Raw genomic sequence first — 20,144 nt, 5'->3', positions numbered from 1 at the left:
TCATCTCTATATGCAGAAGCAGAACTGACGTGAACAGAACTCTAGCCTTGAAGAAGTCACAGGTCATTTGGGTGTTAACTATGATGTCAGTCTTTCTGGAGGCCTTGGCTGAGAGTCCAAGACTCAACACTGGATCAGGCATTTAGCATGAAAGAACTCTACATAACTACTGGAGCTTAGTACAGGTAACTAGTCTTTGGGCTTTCTTTTTAAACTCCAGTATCACATATCCAAACTTCTTTTCTACTTCCATCAAGCAGGTTGATAACAGGGGAGAGCCTCTTTTCTTTGAGATTTTGCTGATATGAATAATTTTTTTTATATTTTCTTCTTGAGTATTTGCTTTTTTTAGAGACGTTTGATTTTTTTTATATCTTGATCTTAAAGCAATTCTTTTAAAAAAGTAATACCCAAGGAGAAAATATAAAGAATATATGATTCAGACTACCAGTCTAAACTGCATGGGTATGGCAATTATTGACATACCAGCAAGATACTTAGAAAGAATATATCATGTCAATAGGTAGAAATATGCAGATTTACAAAAATGAAAATAATCCTAAATGAATTTAGGAAATTACTTTACAAGCAAGATAACTCTAAACAGAATCCCAGCAGCTTTTCCAAAATCTGGTGCTTAAATTTAGTATAGGAAAACATCTCATGCAACAGGTAGCGCAATAGTTCAAAAGGTCATCAAAATTAAAATTCAAGAGAATCTGAACTACAGTGAACACAGGAAACAGCATTAGGGGGAAAGCTGAAGATTGTGTGTTTGGATATGCAACAGTCCTGTGACTTCATTTCCCATAGTTTCACCTTTCTTTGGTTAACCAAGATGGAAAATATCAGACGGAAAATTCCAGAAATAAACAATTCATGCATCTCATCCCCTGTCATCTGAGGCATGAGTCATTGTTCTGTCTGGACTGTCCACAGTGTCCAGCATACCTGTATGTAAGTCACTTCATGGCTCCCTTGGCTATCAGATTGACTTTCAGTGACTCAGTGTTGTGTTCAAGCCATGGATAAATCTTAGTCACCATATCACAGTGTCTGCATCGTTCACCTCACCTCATCTCATAAGACTGTTTTTTTTTTGTTTGTTTTTTTTATCATGTCATGTCATAAGAAGAGTGAATAGAGGAAGGCATATTGAGAAAGAGATCGAGTATTCTATAATGTTTATCACATTATGTTGTTAGAATTATATTTTAATATCACTGAAGTTAACTCTATCTGCATTTGATTTATAACCTAAAATTTATTCAGATATTACAGGAAAAAAGACTGTGTGTGTGTGTGTGTGTGTGTGTGTGTGTGTGTGTGTGTGTGTGTGTGTATTCTAGTCCTGTCACAGGCTTAGGACCCAGTTAGGGTGTTAGAATCTGTCCTGCCCATATAAAAGAGGAAATCTATTTTTAGTTGTTTGAGGCAACTCCTTGAGGCTTTCCCTATGGCTTTTACAAATTTATATGTCCACCAGTAGCAAACAAGTGCTCTCTTTTCTCCCATGCACTTGCAATGGCTAGTGTTTCATGACTAGCCTTTCTAACAGATGTGGGGCCAGAGGACATTATGGTATTCATTTTCATTTCCTGATGCTTGGTGACAATGAGCATATTTTCTTATGTCCATTGACCATTTATATATTCATTTAGGAAATGCCTATGTAGGTCATTTGCTCACTTTTAAATCAAATTATTAATTATATTTGCTTATTGTGAAATTGAGTTCCTTATATATTCATGTTATAAAAAACTCAATATCCTAATATTTTAGTCATTTTACTACCCATTAGCTTCTTCTGATTTTCTGCAAAATGTTTCAGTGGAACTCATTACTCTTAAAGGTGGATTTTCAGATGTATGTACATAATGATGTTTGTATGTGTTATTATGGATTGAATCTGGACTGTCCCCACAGGGTTATGTTTTGAGTATTAATTCCCAATTCTGTGGTACTGTTTTATAAGACTCTGTGTATTAGTCACTTTTTATTGCTGTTGTTAAACACACAACTGAGGCAACTTATTTGAGCGTGAATTAATTTGGACTCATGGTTCCAGAGAGATGAGCCCATCACCAGTAGAGCAGGAAAGTGGAGCAGCAGGCAGGAATGGCGACTGGAGCAGTAAGCTGAGAGCTCACATTTCCATCCTCAAGCCAGAAGCTGAGGGAGTGTATTGGGACTGATGTGCCGCTTTTAAAACCTCAAAGCGCACTTCCAGTGACACACTTCCTTCAACAAGGCCACACCACCTAAGCCTTCCCAAAGAGTGCCACTAACTGGGAGACCAACATCCGAACACTGAGACTATGGGGAATGTCTCATTCAAACCACCATACCCTAGAACCTTTAGGAGCTAGGTCACTAAAGGCAGAATCTGGAGACTCATGTCAGTCTAGAATGCCTGTATAGCTCCATGTGTTTCTATCTTCCCTGATGTGAACAGTCTCTTCTACAGGCTGCTGCCTCAGAATAAGGTGTTCTGATAGATTTCCTACCGTAGTGGACTGAAGCCCTCTGCTACTGTGATCCAGAATGAAACCTACCCCTTTAAAGACTTACTGTTTTACTTTTAAAAATGGAAGTAATAATATTTATACCTCTTACAGGGTAGAGATGATCCTTGAGCTAATCAACATATACCTTGGTGTCAATGTCAAGGTAATGTAATACAATATATAATACATAATATAAAGTGCCATTGGGAGAGTTCATTTGCCCCTTATACATTTGAACACTCTCAGTTTTAACCCTATTAAGGATCCTCAATTTAATGATTTGCTTTCTTGCTTGCTTCTAACAACATCTTTCTGTGTAGCCCCAGCTAGCTTGGTGTTCACTGCATGCTCCAAGCTAGATCTGACACTCACTGCCTTCTATCTGTTGCTGGAATTACAGGTGTGTATCATCATGCCTGACTCAAAGATCATATTTAAGTTTCTAAAGTAATATCTAATTCTATGGCTTTTGGAAGTACATCAAAGCACATTCATATGCATCATTTCATTTCATCTACTCTAAAAATCTAAGATAAGCACCAGAAGAATCCCAAGTCTGATGGAGATTTTTCCTCTCGTCAGTGTGAAGATGCTTGCTAGGTCAAAGACCTGAAAAATGAGGGTAGGGGAAGCATCTGAGGCCTCAACTTTACAACACACTGAAACAAATCCAGCAGCTAGCGGCTTTCTAATGAAGAGCTGTAGTCTTCCTGGGGCTAAATTACAGAAAGGTCCCTTTCCCTTGGGCCTGGTATAGACACAGTCAACAACAAGTGCCACCCTCCACACCAGTGTGCTGTCACACCAAGAGCTGCAGGGAAATGTCTTCATCTAAAGGAGAGCTCAACACACCAATGTAAGCAAACACTTTCATAGGAAGAAAACAAGTATATGCCTTATATTCAATTACAGCTAACAAGCCAAGTTCCAGTTTATAAGGACAGGTTACCCCGATCAGGCCAATTCTTACAATATCAAATACTTAAAAAATTCAAGGAAAACCTCTCAATACTAATTAAAATAGTTGGAGCCGATTTTTTTTTGAAGGAAAGGCTCCTCTAGTCTACCATCTTGCCTAAACCAGTGTCCTTGTCAATTTTACATAACAGCACAATCTTTCTTTTAAACTGAGTAGGCCTTTTCTTCATTCTACCAATAAGCCACTTAACTATCTAGGTACTAGTTCTCCCTAGCTGCTGCAGGAAACACAGATCCAGCAGAGGTAACGACCAATGGATTGGTACTTCTGCACCAACACCACGCAGACATTTCATTTGTCATCTTTTCTTTTGATTAACATTTCTCCATGAAAGTTACCCTTGGCCCAGTTACAGGAAGACAAAAGAAACTATTCTGAGGTTATTGTAAATGGCTAAGATACTGGACAACGTCATTTCATACTGTGTCATGTTCTTTTCTCCTCCCAAAGAAGAGTTTAACCCGTGGACTTCACTGTCTTAGGTTGTTTTATTTTAGGCTGAGTCCTGCTCTGAGGCAAGGCTGGCTTCCCACTCAAGGCAATGTTATGCCTTAGACTTCCAAGTGCTGCAAGGCCTCTGTATTCTGATCTCAGCCATCCTAGCAGGCACAAAAGTGTGCACCCCCCTTCAGTCTTTGGATAAGCTGGGCAGTCCGTCTGCATGCACACAGGGCTCAGATCCCACTATGCCCAATGACATTTCCTGAAGTCACAGTGGTTCCAAGCTGAGAGCTAGCACTCAAGAACCTTCAGAGTCCCTCACACACACTTTTCCATGATCCCACAGCATGCTCCCAGCTCTGTTTACTCTCTGAGCACTGAAATAACCCTTGCAGAGTTCAGCAGCGGCTCAAGACAGACCATCTTTTTCACTTCACCATGTATGGTTTCCATCTCACAACTTCCCTTTTCCATGTCACATGATGTTCCTGAGATAGGTTCTCCCAGGCTTGCCACGGGGTCACCTCAGCCCCAAAAGGGAACAGATGCTTGCCGGGAAGAGGCACGGAGAAATTCTGCCCAATCGCTTGCAGCTTCGATTCTTAATACAGTGCTGAAAGGTTGACTATCTCATCTTGCTGTTATAAATAGGTTCTGATGTCTGTCCCTGTAGCTCACTGGGAAAGAATGCAAACAGTCCCAGGAATGAATGTTCAGGAAGGCTTCTCTGCCTGGTAAGAGCTATTTTACTTTACATGACAACACCATCTTTCCAGACACAGAGAAGGCCTTACATTTTTAGCCTGTGAGTTTCTCATCCTTAGGAATGACGTTTCACACGATAAAGAGGGCGGGGGGGGGGGGGGAGATGGAGAGTAAAAAAAATGTGCTGAACAATGCCTTTCTTCTTCAGTTGGCCTTTCAAGAAACACTCTATATTTTAACCAAAACTGTCTGGTTACATTCTCTAGCAACAAATATCACTCACATAAAGTCCTATTGAGAAGGATATGTAGGACCTCAACACACAAACCAAGATGGTGCAGGAGACATAGCATTGAGTCCAAAAAATCAAGAGACTTTCAGAGAGCAAACTTGTTCTTCTTCTCCCATGCAAGGGAGTGAAGAAGAGAGAAATGGCCTGTGTGATTATGGAAACATTCATTACTTTGAATTGAAACCAGACAACTTTGCATATTGAACATGAAGATGGCTGCAACTGGAAAATTTCCAGCTTCCATAAGCTGTCAGGACGCACAGAAGGGATTTCGAGATTTGGATTTCAGGAGCCAGAAATATTTGTCTTTCCTGATACCATATAAGAAGGCACTTGATCAAATGTTAGACCTCTTGATTATGGTAACAAAATATGGTTCTACAGCAGTGGTTCTCAACCTGTGGGTCACAACTCCCTTGGGTTGTTAATTTACATCATGATTGATAACAGTAGCAAAATTACAGTTACGAAGTAGCAAGGAATAATTTTATGGTTGGGGATCACTGCAACATGAGGAACTGTATTAAGGGTCAAAGCATTAGGAAAGTGACAACCACTACTCTACAGGGTTCCGGTGGCTTTTTTTTTTCTTTTTCTTTCTTATTAAGAAATTTTTTATTCATTTTACATACCAACCACAGATCCCCTCCCTCCCACCTCCCACCCCCAGTCCCACACACACACATCTCGACCCCCATTCCCACCTCCTCCAAGACAAGGCTTCCTGTGGGGAGTCAGCAGAGCCTGATACACTCAGTTGAGGCAGGTCCAAGCCCCTCCCCCCACCCAGAGGAAGGCTGTGTACATCCAGTAACTGATGGAAACAGATGCAGAGATCCACAGCCAAACACTAGGCCAAGCTCTAGGAGTCCAGTTGAAGAGAGTGAAGAGAGATGAGCAAGGGGTATCAAGATCATGATGGGGAAACGTACAGAGACAACCGAACCAAACTAGTGGGAACTCATGAACAATAGCCGTGGAGCCTCCATGGGACTGGACTAGGTCTTCTACACAGGCAAGACAGTTATGTAGCTTGATCTGCTTAGGGGGACCCCTGGCAGTGAGATCAGAATCCATCCCTAGGGCATGAGCAGGCTTTTTGGAGCCCACTGCCTATGGTGGGTCACCTTATCCATTGGCTTTAAAGTGACAACACCTTGCCTTCCATTGACATCAGTAAGTCGCCAATCCAACCACTTGTGACTGTGACCTCCAGCATTTTTGTGGCTGCAGTTCATTTATTCAACTGAATTCCTAGTGCTGGAGTTGGGACATTAGATGTTGTGTGTATTTCTGAATTACCAGTTTGAATGATTCTGAATTCTTCAAAGGGTAAAGAACTATGCACAGAAGTGACAGTCTAGGGGCAAGGAAAGTAGCTCCATGAATAAAATGCCTGTCGTGCAAGTATGAGGACCTGAGTTCAGATCCCCGTCATCCATCTAAAAATCCAGATGTAGTAGTACTGGTTGCTGGGGAGGCGGTGGAGAGAGGCAGATAAGGTGTTCACGGGTCAGTCAGTGTGGCCAAAATGGTGATCTCCACATTCAATGAGAGGCCCTGCCTGAAAAAAAATAAAATGGAGAGTGATTGAGGAAGACATCTCACATCAATCATCAGTTTCTGTCTTCAATATCCATATACATAGACAAATGTACACACAATGTACATGTACACAAATGAGAGAGAGAGAGAAGAGAGAGAGAGAGAGAGAGAGAGAGAGAGAGAGAGAGAGAGAGAACAATCTATACAAATGTCTAGACATACAAAAATGTTGTTAGGTGCTTGTCTGATTTGGGACAATATGGTGGAGAGCTTTGAATTCTAGTGTGGTCCATATTTGTAACAAGAACAAGAGTTCTAACAATAGCCCAGTGACGTTTTTTATAAAATTATAAATAAGAACAGATTGGAGCACAGTACAGTTCTGGAGTCATAAAACTCTCCAAGTGTTTTCACCAGCTTATTCATTGCCTGTGTCAATCAAACCACAGCTACTGCATTTGTTTAAGGTCCACAGAGTGTCTAAATGAATTTATTTTAAACTGAATCTTCTGAGCAGCTTTCTCTTTCTTATTCATGCGAATGTCATATGAATTCTCAGCTCTACTAGAGTTTAGTAGATGTCCAAAGCAGTAGCTAAAATGCTTTTTTAGTTGGTCTTGCTCCTATAAGAAGAATATGCACATGACTAACCATAGATTTTTAATCTTAATATATTTTTCAAAGAATTCAAGGCTGGTTTATCTCAACCTCTTGGCATTTCCTCTGATGCTTATTAATTCACCATAAGTCACCTTTCTCCTGGTTAATCAATCATTCTTCCAGGCTATGTCGTCTACCAGCAAAACACCTAGATAAAGTAGAAATTTATTTTCATAATGCTAGAGTTTGAACTAGGGGTTTGTATACACTAGAAAAATGCTTTATCACTGCACTACATCTCATCCCTTAAGACAAAATTTTGATAATTATATAAGTGTCATGGCATTCATGATGCTAACCCATACGCCTATCAAGTCTGTCAAGAGAACTTAAAATTAAATCATCTCAACCAATTTTCTTTGAAAAAGAACAATGACAGCTCAAATTGTAGAGTTTAAAAAAACAGAGCTCGAAAGTTGGAGTTTGAAGTGGCCCAGAACCATACTTGAAGTTTAAGCTACCTTTTGTTATGCTTTGGAAAAACAGAAATATTTTTAATATAGTTTTTCTTGTCAAAGGTAGGTAAGAATCAAAACCTAAACAATGACTCTTCCTAATTTCTAAATCAAAGAACTAAATACCCTCAAGATGGTACTTTCCTGGGAGATAACAAGTGTGATATATCATATCACAGGACACATTGGGTCTCCATACTACACTGACCCTACCAGTCAGCATTGAACAGTATTGGGGCTAAGCAGATGGCCCAGTGTTCCTAACCATGCTGCAAAGTTAAAAGAAGTTGTGAAAATATGCTTTCCTCTACAGATACAGACTTCTCAAGTCACAGAACTGCAAACAGGGGCATGTGCCAATAAAAAGTGGTCAAAAATTAGAAAATTGTCTTATAATTAGAGCAATTCCGGCGGCTCGACTTACTCCATACTTGGAAATGACGAGCTTTGATCTTCGCTTCAGTTAAAAAACCACCCTTCCAGGTACCATTTCCTTTTCTTCTATAATTTAAGCCTTAAGAAAAAAGAAATCCATGTCAGCGATTTCACACCCTCCCTTTGCACCTGGCAAATTGCGGCTTCAGACTCACGAGTCACCCTGAGCCCTCGGCTCCCTTCAGCTCCTGGTTCTCTGTGAACATTACGGCAGGTAGTCTCTGTGATGAAGATCGTCTTCGACACACCTCTTGTTTATACATTTCATGGGGCTTAAGTTGCCCCAAGATGATAGGATTGGGAAGGTCTCAGACGAAAGACTGATCTTCGCATGCTGAAAAAGGAAAGCTACAAAACCTTGTTTCAAAAAAGCCACCGATGAGATGGGCAGAATGCAGGATAATGTTCCAAATGGGAGAGGAAGGTGGCCTCCGGACAGGTCTCCATGTCATCATTTGATAAAGACCTAGTTTTGAGATGCTGACAAGTCATTAAAGAATTTTGACAGAAGAACTTAAGGCTTCTTTGTTTTGTTTGGTTTGTTTGTTTGTGTTTCAAGGCAGGGTTTCTCTGTGTAGCTCTAGCTGTCCTGGAACTCGCTCTGTAGATCAGACTGGCCTCGAACTCACAGAGATCTGCCTGCCTCTGCCTCCCTCTGGAGTGCTGGGATTAAAGGCGTGCGCCATCATCATCATCATCACCACCACCTGGCTTAAGTTTTGAAATGATGAAATAAGAGGAAATGATGTGTAACGTAATAATGAAGGAGTCAGTAAAACATTAAGCATGCACCTCCATTTGGCGAGCATGTGATTCATACCGCTGAGCAACTTTTCATATCCTTAGTGTTTTATTTGGTATTTCCGATAATTCCAAAGCATTGACAAGATCATTTCCCTGGGAGACTTTGTATTTAGGGAGAAATTTATAGGCTCAGAGAAATCAATGAAGTAAGGCTGAAGCAGTGTGCTACCTACCTCCATACACAATCCTCAGACCAAGACCAAGACCAAGAACAAGTGGTTAAGAGTTGTCAGGGACCAGCTGTGATAGAAGCGAAGTGGGGGAAGCCTCAAGGTGAAGAGGGGGCTCTCTGTGAAGCACTGAGGAGGAAGGAGGGATCAGATGAAGAGGGTTGGGATGAGTTAAGACCAGTGTAAGAAGGTGACTGTGCTCCTGCATGTCTGGAAAAAGACCGAATGATAGGAAATGTAAGGACAGGTCGGCTGGAGTAGAATTATACACAGTCCAGTCCAATTGATAATAAATGCACATGCTGTAGAATGAAGGCCATTATGCTTTCTCAAATCAAATTAAAGAATGAATAAGAAAAACCTTTTTGAAAAATTTTTGTGGGATTCTTAAAAGTATTACTGAAATTTGAGCCTTAATTTTAAAAATAAATGGTACAGTTTTGCCCAATCCTCTATCTTAGCCCAATAGCATAAACGATGCCATGAATATTGTGTTGACATGATATTTCTAGTGTTCCATAAAATCTATTGGATGATTATTTTATACATGTTTCAATAGAGGTTACAGTTATTGGCTCAACACAATGCACTTTTTTCTTTGTCTGCCCATGTTTTCTGAGCACTCTCTCTATGCCAAATATTCTACTGGACACTCAGGGCACCGTGAGAGAAGAAACAGGACTTCTTGTGTCCATGGAAGACAAACACATGAACAGATCTTAAAATCTGGCCATGGCAGAAGTCCAAGCAGTGCCTCTTTTAGTAGGAAAGATGATTTTGTTCTAGCAACTTCTCATTAGAGGTCAAGGTGATGCAAGGTGCATTGGCATTCTAGGATGTGGCAAGGGTCATGTCTTCACAAAAGCGTCTCCATGATCTGTTTTTCAGGATCTCATGTGGCATGGTTGCACAGGTGGTCTGACCTACTGACCAGGAAGCCTCTGTCTAGGCAGTGAGAATGAACAGACTGTTAGGAGAGAACAAACACACCAATCAGTTACAGTCTTGAAACAACATGTCAATAAGGAGAATACCAGCTTTTCCAGGAGTTCCTAGAGTGGAGGAACAGCCACAGCAACAACTCATGGATTATTGGGAAATTGGTTTGAAATATGCAAAGTGTCAACAAAGCAGTGATACTCCTACCTCTTGTCTCTGCTCTCTCTCTCTCTCTCTCTCTCTCTCTCTCTCTCTCTCTCTCTCTCTCTCTCTCTCTCTCTCTCTCTCCCTGTCCTTTTCCCATACTCCCTCTCCCCATCTCTCTCCTCTCTACCCCTTCTGTGTGTCTGTGTCTGTGTCTGTCTGTCTGTATGTATGTATGTGTATGTGTCTGTGTGTGTCTCCACTCCCCATTCATTCGATGAAGCATCTTAAGAAGATGTCATCTCAAGGGCCTTCCATCTTCACTCTACCTTACAGCATAGTTACTAAACAATGACATTTTAATGAGCTTAAATTCTTCTGTTAGAGACATAATGAAGTGAAGATGATTGCTCAGACAACTGAGTAGAACTAAAATTCATTCTCACTGACTTAATGTGGAACCACCAACCGTACTAGAAAACGGGCTACCAAAATATCTTGTTTACAAAAAAAAGGGCAAGGTCGGAGAGCAAGGTCAAGAATGTAGAAGCTGAGGGCTGTAAAGAGGAATGCAAATACTATCAAGCACTAAAGAGTTCTGCACACATGGAAAGGATCTCTTCAGAAAGCTGTACACTGTAAGCAGACAGAGCCTACCAGGTAGCGTCAATCACACTGTGTGACAGAAATCAACCTCATTGTGCATGGTTGTACATACTTTGTCTTTTTACTGGAGAACCATGCTCAAGATTCTTTCCAGATGATAAACAGTACGAAATGGTTGGAAAGTTCAAGAAGGGCCACTTGAGTTTAAATACTGGTCCATCCTCCCTTAGACTACAGGCTCTTTAGGATGGAACCTTACCACTATGTACTTAAGTTCTCACCTGGAGTGAGAGGATAGAGTACCACTTATGTGATACTTGAAAGAGACAATACAGTAAGAAGGACTCCTTAGACCTAGACAGTTCTAAGTTCCTACCTGTTAAAATTATGTAGGACTGAAAGCATCATACAAAGTCACTGACTGGACCTGCCTGAGACAAAATTAGGCATGTTCCGATAAAAAGGAAAAGCCTCACAGGATAATTACTCATTTACATCGTGCTCTACAGTCTGTTGAAATGTATTTTACACTTTTACAAGAGCCACAGACTATGATTTCATCAGCATCTAACCCTGGGAATCACTGCAGTTGAGTTTGCCACCCTAAGAACATTTCTCAGGACTATCTAGAGGGTTTTTTTTTGTTTTGTTTTTGTTTTTGTTTTTGTTTGTTTTGTTTTGTTTTGTTTTTAGATATTTACAACACAAATGCCTGACTGTAGAGGCAATGCTACAGAACAGGTGCCATAGCATCATTGTGTCTCTTTTGTACATGCTTTGGTTTCCAAAGTAAACTATCAGTATGTGCAGTCTACACAAAAATGTTCTAACAAGACGGAAGCTTCGCAAAGTTTCATGTTGCTCAATGTGCAGTATCAACCACTAGCAAGATGACCTTCTCTCAGAGATTGAGAGCCACATGGATTGCCCTGATTTGACAAGACCAGGACACAAGCAAAATTCCATTGGAGTGGTCACTGAAATAGTCACACAGCTATTTAACATATAGTTGTGAACTTAGACAGGGGCAGGATAGATACACTCTGCACATCTGGTTCTCCAACATTCTTCATATGCATCAATAATGTGAAAAGAATTATAATCCCCAGTTACAGAATTTAGTCTTGGTTTTTTGTTGTTGTTGTTGTTGTTTGTTTGTTTGTTTGTTTGTTTGTTTTCCGAGACAGGGTTTCTCTGTGTAGCTTTGTGCCTTTCTTGGAACCCACTTGGTAGCCCAGGCTGGCCTCGAACTCACAGAGATCTGCCTGGCTCTGCCTCCCGAGTACTGGGATTAAAGGCGTGTACCACCGCCGCCTAGCAAATTTAGTCTTTAAATTCATTTACATTCATAAATATATAGCATTTCTCAGCATGCAGCCATCATGCTGATCTTTAACCAATGTCTCAGACCATCCAAGGTTCTCTTATTAACTCACTATGTATTGGTGTATCATTTTACAGAATGCAGGTTTTAAATGTTTATTTCTTTTTTAATATATTAAATTGTTATTTGGGAACCTGGATAATATGGGGAGACATGAGAAATAGCTAAAAGAAATAAATCCAGTTCATACGTAACATTCTTATAGCAAATAGGTTATGGGGGCAGGGTGGTAACTAGGCAAAAATAGCATAATAGAAGAAACCATGACATCACACTCCCCAAAATAAAAACACTGCTTACAAGCTTAAGGATTTACTAGTACTTTCAATCAATCCTTCTAATGCCTCCCAATGCGAAGATTTGAGTATCTGCTACAATTTGGTTGCTGTTGCCCAATTCGTGGTGGAATTGTGCAAGGTGTGCAGTATCTTTCTTTGGGCACATAAATATTCCTGGACACTTGTCCTCACTCACTTCAAAATACAAAAATGGCCTAGTTTAATTACAGAGAAGTTAGTTCATGCACATCATGTTGGCAGGGGCACAAGGTCAAAAAATAATCTCTTTCTATGGAAACCAAATACAACAAGGAAATTCTAATTCAGTCGCATGTGGTAAGTGGATATGAGCCACAGTGTCTTGATGTGGGCATTTATTATTTTCCATCACTTGGTATTAATAAAGTGTTATGTAACAGTGAAATTCTAAAGACATTTCTCCTTCAAATTAAGTAAAATTGTATTATTCAAAAAAAGTAAATTTTATTTTTATAAGTAAAATTAAATTGTTATAAAACTACATGGTCTTTTGGCAAACATGTTGAGATGAACACAGAGTTTCAACTCTTTGTTCTTCAACAATTTGAAGCCCCATTCTATCATTCAAAGAATATAGCAGTAAAGAAACATAAGTTAAAATAAGTGAGAAAATGTTGCAGACTTCAATAATTCAAAGTTTTTAAATAAGCCTTAACACTATCCATGACTCTATTAAATATTTATGCCTATTGCATCAAGAAATCTTGTTAGCTCTACCATGTATATGTGCATACATTAATTTTCATTTATGTACATATATGTAAATACATTTATTTGTATGCATACATATGTATATACAAAACATAACTATTGTTCACCCTCCCAAAGCTTATCTGCAGCCACAACCACCACCATTAATTGCCTAGATGGCTGCATAATCTCTGTGGTCTCCCTCAACCCAAGCACAGCCAATGAATTGCATCTTTTAACACTATCTACTCTTCAAGTTGTTAGTCAAGTTCAGATAGTCCATTGCTCTCACTCAGAAAAGCCTCATTTTCACAATGGCCCACAGTACACAACCATGTCTGGACCCTCTCTTCATCCTGGTTTCATCTTGCTCCTTGTCCTTGCTATTCTCTTTAGGCCACTGACTACCTCCTTTTATAGGTGTTGGTGAACTTCCTGCATCTGGTTATGCTAGCTCCTTCTGCTTAGAACACACCATGTCTCCAAATATATACAACACAAGTGCTACAATTTCATTTCTGCCTTGGCATCCTTTCTAAGACATCTAAAGTGAAACTTCATTCTGTTTATGCCTTATTCCCATTAAGACATTACGTCTTTTCTATCACATTTATCAGAATATGTATATTCTTTATTATGTGTATTGAGTTCCTTATAGAAAATACTGTTATGGTGCTTTTTTTTTTTTTTTTTTGGTTTTTCGAAACAGGGTTTCTCTGTGTAGCTTTGTGCCTTTCCTGGAGCTCACTTGGTAGCCCAGGCTGGCCTCGAACTCACAGAGATCCGCCTGGCTCCTGCCTCCCGAGTGCCGGGATTAAAGGCGTGCACCACCACCGCCCGGCCTGTTATGGTGCTTTTAAAAATGCCATTGTTCATCTGAAATTTAAATTTAACTGGCATTCCTGTTATACAATTTTGTTTGCTAAATCTGGCAATTCTGATACAAAACATTTGTCAAATAAATGAATAAGAATTTTAGAGGTTGAAAAACACAAATAATGATAACTAACTTAGAACATTTGCCTTTAACAAAATTAAATGTTAAAAATTAGCAGATCTGGGATGTAGGAGACAACTGAGAAAGCCAAAAAGAGGGGATTTGATACCTGCTAAAGAACATGGTAAATATAAGAACACTCGGTACCCCTGCTGTAGGGTGAGGGTGGGGGTATAAAAATGTATGGGTATGGGAACAGGACAGCTAAAAACAGTAGGATTAGTACAGGGATTTAAAAGAAATAGACACTGAAACAATCTACATGCTCACAAAGACACGTGGTTGTCCCACTGGTGGCAAACTTCATGCAAGACTAAAATGACGTCTGTTAGAGAAAAATGAACAATAATAAAAAGAATAATCACTCTACTTGTCAAAAATACAACAGCAAGAGAGATGAGTGAGAGACTAGGTGGTGAGGTTAGGAAATGCTCTGAGGATGTTGGCTGATTCCAGGGCTGTGAAAGCAACTAAGTTTTAACTTGACTACCTGCAATGTGCGAAGTATAGTGGAGATGCCGGGCTTAATGATGGATGCTTCCCAGCAAGCTACAGGGAAGTGTGGTTGTGTAACAGCCACTTCTACCGTCTGGAAAGGAGAAGCATAGTAGAAACCTTAGTCTTCAACTTAACTCGGGGGGACGCTACTCAGAGCAGGTTTGGGTTCATATTTAAAGCTACCTGCGGAATAAAGGGAAGCCCAAGCTGGGGAATAGAAGCATTACTAGAGGCATCTCAGGATACGATTAAAGCAAACAGAGGTCTATATGAAGAAATGTACTCCCAGTTCAGGGCTCATAATCATCATAGGCTGAGTTCTGAGGGTGAGCTCAAAACATAACAGTTACACAAGAAAACAAAGGATCTCATATAGCTCCACCCTTCTATTTAGACAAACTTTAAGTGGAAAGAAAAAAAAGTATTCTAAACTTGAAGACTACATTCTAATTCCTGATAAATTTTTATCAGCGTGGGTGACAACGTCTCTGTACTGTGCTGTGTATTAGTTATCTTTTCTGTTGCTGTAGTCACCGTGACCAAGACACTTAGAGAAGAGTTTTTGTGCTTACAGCTCCAGACACCACAGCCGCAAGTGATAGCCATGGTTGCTAGAGCAACAGGTTTAGAGTTCCCATCTTAACCATAAGGCCACTTAGAGAGATTACATTGGGACTGGTACAAGGCTCTGAAACCTTAGAGCCTGGCCCCAGGGAAACACTTCCTCCATCAAGGCCACATTTCCTAGACCTCCCCAAATAGTGCCACCAACAAAGTTTTCAAATGCCTGAGACTATGTGGGACATTTCTTATTTATCATTTCTCAAAACACCATTGTGTGATACTTCAGAAACTGATCTATTTTCAGCACTAAAAAAAAATGGGGAAGATGAATCAACTATAGAGGCAGAATTCATAACTGAAAATTTCCAATAATTTTGATCCTTTCTAGTAAGTTTGTAGAGTTTGGAAAAACTTCTTGATATTATAAAATTGTAGCAAGGTCTGGAAAGACAAATAGATGACCAAAGGAAAAGTCGAGTCCATTAGACTAGAAACCATCCAATAAAACCTAAAACCATACAGTCTTAGTTCCTCTATCTTAATAGAGTGTATAAATTCATCTCACAAACCTAACAAGTAGCTGGGCACGAGTGTGTGATGTTTCCAGCCAATATGGATGCCCATTCCGCCTGCACTACTTTCAATACAAATGACCTTGCTGACATCCGAGTTAAAAGAAAGTGGGGAAAAAATAGTTCCAGAGAAGTTGCTTAGATGCTGGGGTAAACATTCGTAAACTGTTCCCTCCCGTCATGAATAACCATAGATACGCACAATGCAACACAAGAGGCTAAAAATGTGCGTTGCAAAGATAGCAAGATTTATTAAAAGTACAAACAGCTGTGAAGTGGAGTCCACAGCTGCTGGGTCAGGGCTATTTGAACCTGTGAGGTCCCCATGATTTTGTTCTGTTGCTAATGATCTGAGCCCTGGCCTGACCCATGTTTATAACTTGCATTATCTTCATTACATATACAATATAACTACAAAAAAAAAGTTATTTGAAACACAACAAATTATTTTTTTTCTTATTTTCCAAGGATAAAGATGTTCGGTGATAAAGCTTTCAGCGGAAGACTATTAAAGTTTCTATCTTAAGTCAGAACTACCATTCAGCATTCTAATTTCCTCTTGCTCTCGTTTTTTTTTAGAAAGTTTTTTCATTGTCTTTAAATCTATTCCAAAATATTTTACATGGGAAAACTAAGCATGCTTTTAAAAAGTGGTATTTAATGCAACCAAAATTAGGCTGGATAAAACTCTCTTAAAGTCTCAAGTCATTAAAAATTCAGGCTGAAAGTTCATTAGAAAATAGGTTTAGGAACTGTCCAATTCAGATCAATTTTAGAATATTTTGAGTTGTCTATGTATCAAAACAATGTTTGCTTTGATAAAGTACTAGATTGAGATTATTAGATTTTTGCACCAGGTGACCTTGGCAGGATAATACCCACTGCTTTGCAAATTAGTATTAATGTCATCATTATGGATGCAGCTAAGTCACAGTGATTAATGTCCCTAGGACCTACACCAGCAAGACCCACAGAGTCTTGTCCCAGACAAACACCTTGCAGAGACATCAGGCCTCACTTCACTTCTTACCTCAATAATTCCAGCACTGCTGTACCTGGGCTTCAATTCGTAAGGACAATCTCCCACATGTTTTCCTTAGTTTATTCTTGTTTTTTTAGCAACATAGTAAGACCACTTCCAGCTGCTGCATTAGAAGTGCTTACTAGTTATAGAAGAAGACAATATAACATTCACTTTGGATCTAATAATCTGACTGAAGATGCATACCTTCCAACTTGTCAATAAAGGCTCCTATCAAAGATAGACAAGGGCAACTGAAGCATGATTGGAGTTTGGGTCGCTTCTCAAGTCTATAACAAGGCTTCATGGATGCTGAAATAAGTCTATCAATCTCATGTTTCACCAAATATAGGTTTCACAGAAAAGAACTATAAAAATGTTTCCTCCCAACTTTATGTGTTCTAGTGCCTGAATAAAATGTCTTAGTACATAAGGAAAGCTGTACATGAAAATAACAAGAGGCAAAAACAAACTCAAGTCTGAAATAGACAGGTCCACCTGAGCTGTAAATTATGGAGCTGTGGAAAGAGACAAATGACTGATCAGCCACTGTGGCAGCCAGGAATCAATTATGTCTCTAGTTCACTGCTGTGCTGGCTGGTCTTATGTCAACCTGACACAAAGTAGAGTTACCTGAAAGGAGGGAACCTCAACTGATAAAATGCCTCCATAAGATCCATCTGTAGGGCATTTTCTTAATTAGTGATTGATGGGGTGGCAGCCCATTGTGGGTGGTGCCATCCCTGGGCTGGTAGTCCTGGGTTCTATAAGAAAGCAGACTGAGCAAGCTAGTAAGCAGCACCCCTCCATGGCCTCTGCATCAGCCCCTGCCTCCAGGTTTCTGCCCCGGGTGAGTTCCTGTGCTGGCCTTCTTCAGTGACAGACTACAACACAGAAGTAGAAGCCCAATAAACCCTTTCCTCCACAACTTGCTTTTTGGTGTGTCTTTGCAGCAACAGAAATCCTAACTAAAACAAGTGCGATGAATGTTCAACCATGAAGACAACAGTGAGTCCTGGTCATTCCTTCATAATTTGCCCATGTTTCTATTCCTGTTACGAATGCAGAACTAGACAAAAACAAAAAACCCTCAAAACTCTACATATACTTACTCATACCTGGTGTGCTTGACTTTGTTTTAACAATACATATTTATATGGTTTAAATAATGTTAGTAGTATGAGATAAAATAGCTTAATAAATTAGAAGACATTCAATGAATTACTTCTAAAATAGAACTAGCAAACATGGGAAGCAATAGTTTGCAAAGCCAGTGTTTTAAACTTAACAATGTTTTAAGCCAGTCTATTGATATATTTATTAGTTTTTACAGTATTCTTTTCACACTCTTTCATGTCCCACATGCCTATTATAGACGACCTTCCAGTTAAAGTGTGGTCTAGCCTAATGTCCCTTCTAAAGTCAGAAAAAGACCCTAAGCAAGACAGCAGCTGCCACTCACCAACTGCCTCTCCTTGTTGACAAGGAAGGCCTTTCTTCATAGAACTTGAGCATGGGGCCTGACTCAGCACTGTTGCCATTCTGTTTCCCACGTAAAATCAGCCGTCTTGTAAGTCACACCCTTCCTTCAAGATCTGGTCCAGATTTAACGCTTCAAGAAGTTTTATCTTGATCTCTGCCCCCGGCTCTCAAAAAGCAAGCCTGAAGTAATGGTTGTGTCTCAAAACTCTCATGGCCCTCGGTTCTTAATTTACTTTGCGGCACTTTGCTTTTCAATGACTAAGGAATAGATTCCACCAGAAAAGCTGTGCAAGAACATCATTGTAAATACTTACCACTCACTCATAATGACAAAGGCTCTCACTGCACACTCTGCTAGCCTTTTCTTCCACTAGGTGTAGACTCATGTTGATGGGATTCTAACAGAAAGTCTACAGCTCCTGTCACAACCATTAGCTAGGTTCTGTCTTGTGTTTTCCCACTGAAGTCCCTGTGGCAGGAACAGCAAGACAAATTTCTTTTTCTGAATAAGATCCGTTCTGTAAAATAGGAGAAATGGCGATGATAGTGACTTCTGTCATTATTTTTATACGTGTCTTCTTCATTAACTCAACCCCTAACTACTCTCCACCCACTGCGAGGGATTTCCCTTGGGTACCTCTGCAGTCTCTCCTTCTGGGTCCTGCACTTCTCTACACCAGTCCTCCGACATGCTCTGCTCATTCAGTGAAGTAACTTCGGGTGAATATTTGTCAATCGTGAAGTCGTGTTTCATTCATTCACAGTAGCATAGTATGCCTACTTCCAAGACCTGACTTTGCAGTGTGGGAACTTTAAATGACAGTTAGAAAAACACACAGTTCTATGCGTTTGTGATAACTACAGCTGCAGCGATTTGATGCACAGTTTGTATAATTTAGTCCCTTTAAAGAAAAGACCATATAGTGGGCAGTGGTGGCATACACCTTTAATCCCAGCTCTCAGGAGGCAGGGGCAGGCAGATCTCCATGAGTTCGAGGCCAGCCTGGTCTACATGAACAAGTTCCAGAACAGCCATGGAGGTTAGACAGAAAGACCCTGTCTCAATAAACTAAAAAAAAAAAAAAAAAAAAAAAAGAAGAAGAAGAAAGAAAGGAATGAAGGAAAGAAAGAAAAGAAAAGAAAAAAGAGCATATAAAGAGCATATAGGCCATTGCTGTAACTTCTGCTTGTCTTAGAACAGAGGCATGTAGTGTACAAGAACTATTGAAACTTTACCTTCTCAGGGTGTGAGAGGAAAACTGGAAGCAGACAGAATGGTCTCCAAAGATGTGTCAATGCCTAGAGAAATGATCAAATAAGTACAAAAACCCAGTTTCGTCCAAAATCAATATGTTCCAAATGCTTTAAAATCTGTTTGTAAAACATACAACTAAAGAAGCATTCATTTCAAAAGGATTGCAGAATACTTAGGGACAGTCGGGAAAGTGATTACCTATGATAAAACAACTTTTATCACCAATGTATTTAGCTTGTTTTCATTGTGGAGACATTTAAGTCCTTTCATGAACTGTCACGTTTAAATAACCAGCATACATACTGTTCTGATTGCTTTTCCCCACAAGCATCTCTTTTCTTTTCATCCTCAGTCTTGACATCCATAGTTTTAGGTAGCAAGGTCATTTTTACAAGCACACCACTCAAGGTTTATGAAAAATGACTCTGTCTCCAGGCAGGTCTCTATCTGAGCCGAAGCAGGTCAAACACATGGCTACAAGAAACCTACCACTGCTTCTAAATGTTTTTTGAAAAAAAAAAAATGAAAACTTGCTCACAGTTAGCACATGGTAACTAAACCTATCATTACCCTGCCTGGTTAATGGTGAAATCATAACCTCTACCTTCCTCAAATGTGTTTTCTGCTTATTTCTCTACAGGAGTGCTCCCTGTAATACCAGGATAGCAAGAGAATATTCTTG

General features: G+C 39.8%; 1 long non-coding RNA gene across 1 annotated transcript; it reads right to left on the bottom strand.

Moving 5' to 3' along the window:
• Positions 1-9,027: 9,027 nt before the first annotated feature.
• On the bottom strand, positions 9,028-19,185 carry LOC119086859. Its single transcript, XR_005090228.1, has 3 exons — positions 18,845-19,185; positions 18,522-18,725; positions 9,028-9,960 (listed from the first exon to the last, which is right to left on the bottom strand). It is a non-coding gene; the product is annotated as an uncharacterized LOC119086859 (long non-coding RNA).
• Between the last annotated feature and the right edge of the window lie 959 nt (positions 19,186-20,144).

This window comes from Peromyscus leucopus, chromosome 8a (genome assembly GCF_004664715.2).
Source record: "Peromyscus leucopus breed LL Stock chromosome 8a, UCI_PerLeu_2.1, whole genome shotgun sequence".
NCBI lineage: Eukaryota > Metazoa > Chordata > Mammalia > Rodentia > Cricetidae > Peromyscus > Peromyscus leucopus.
The sequence above is the reverse complement of the archived record's forward strand: the minus strand, read 5'-3'. Positions and strand labels throughout refer to the sequence as shown.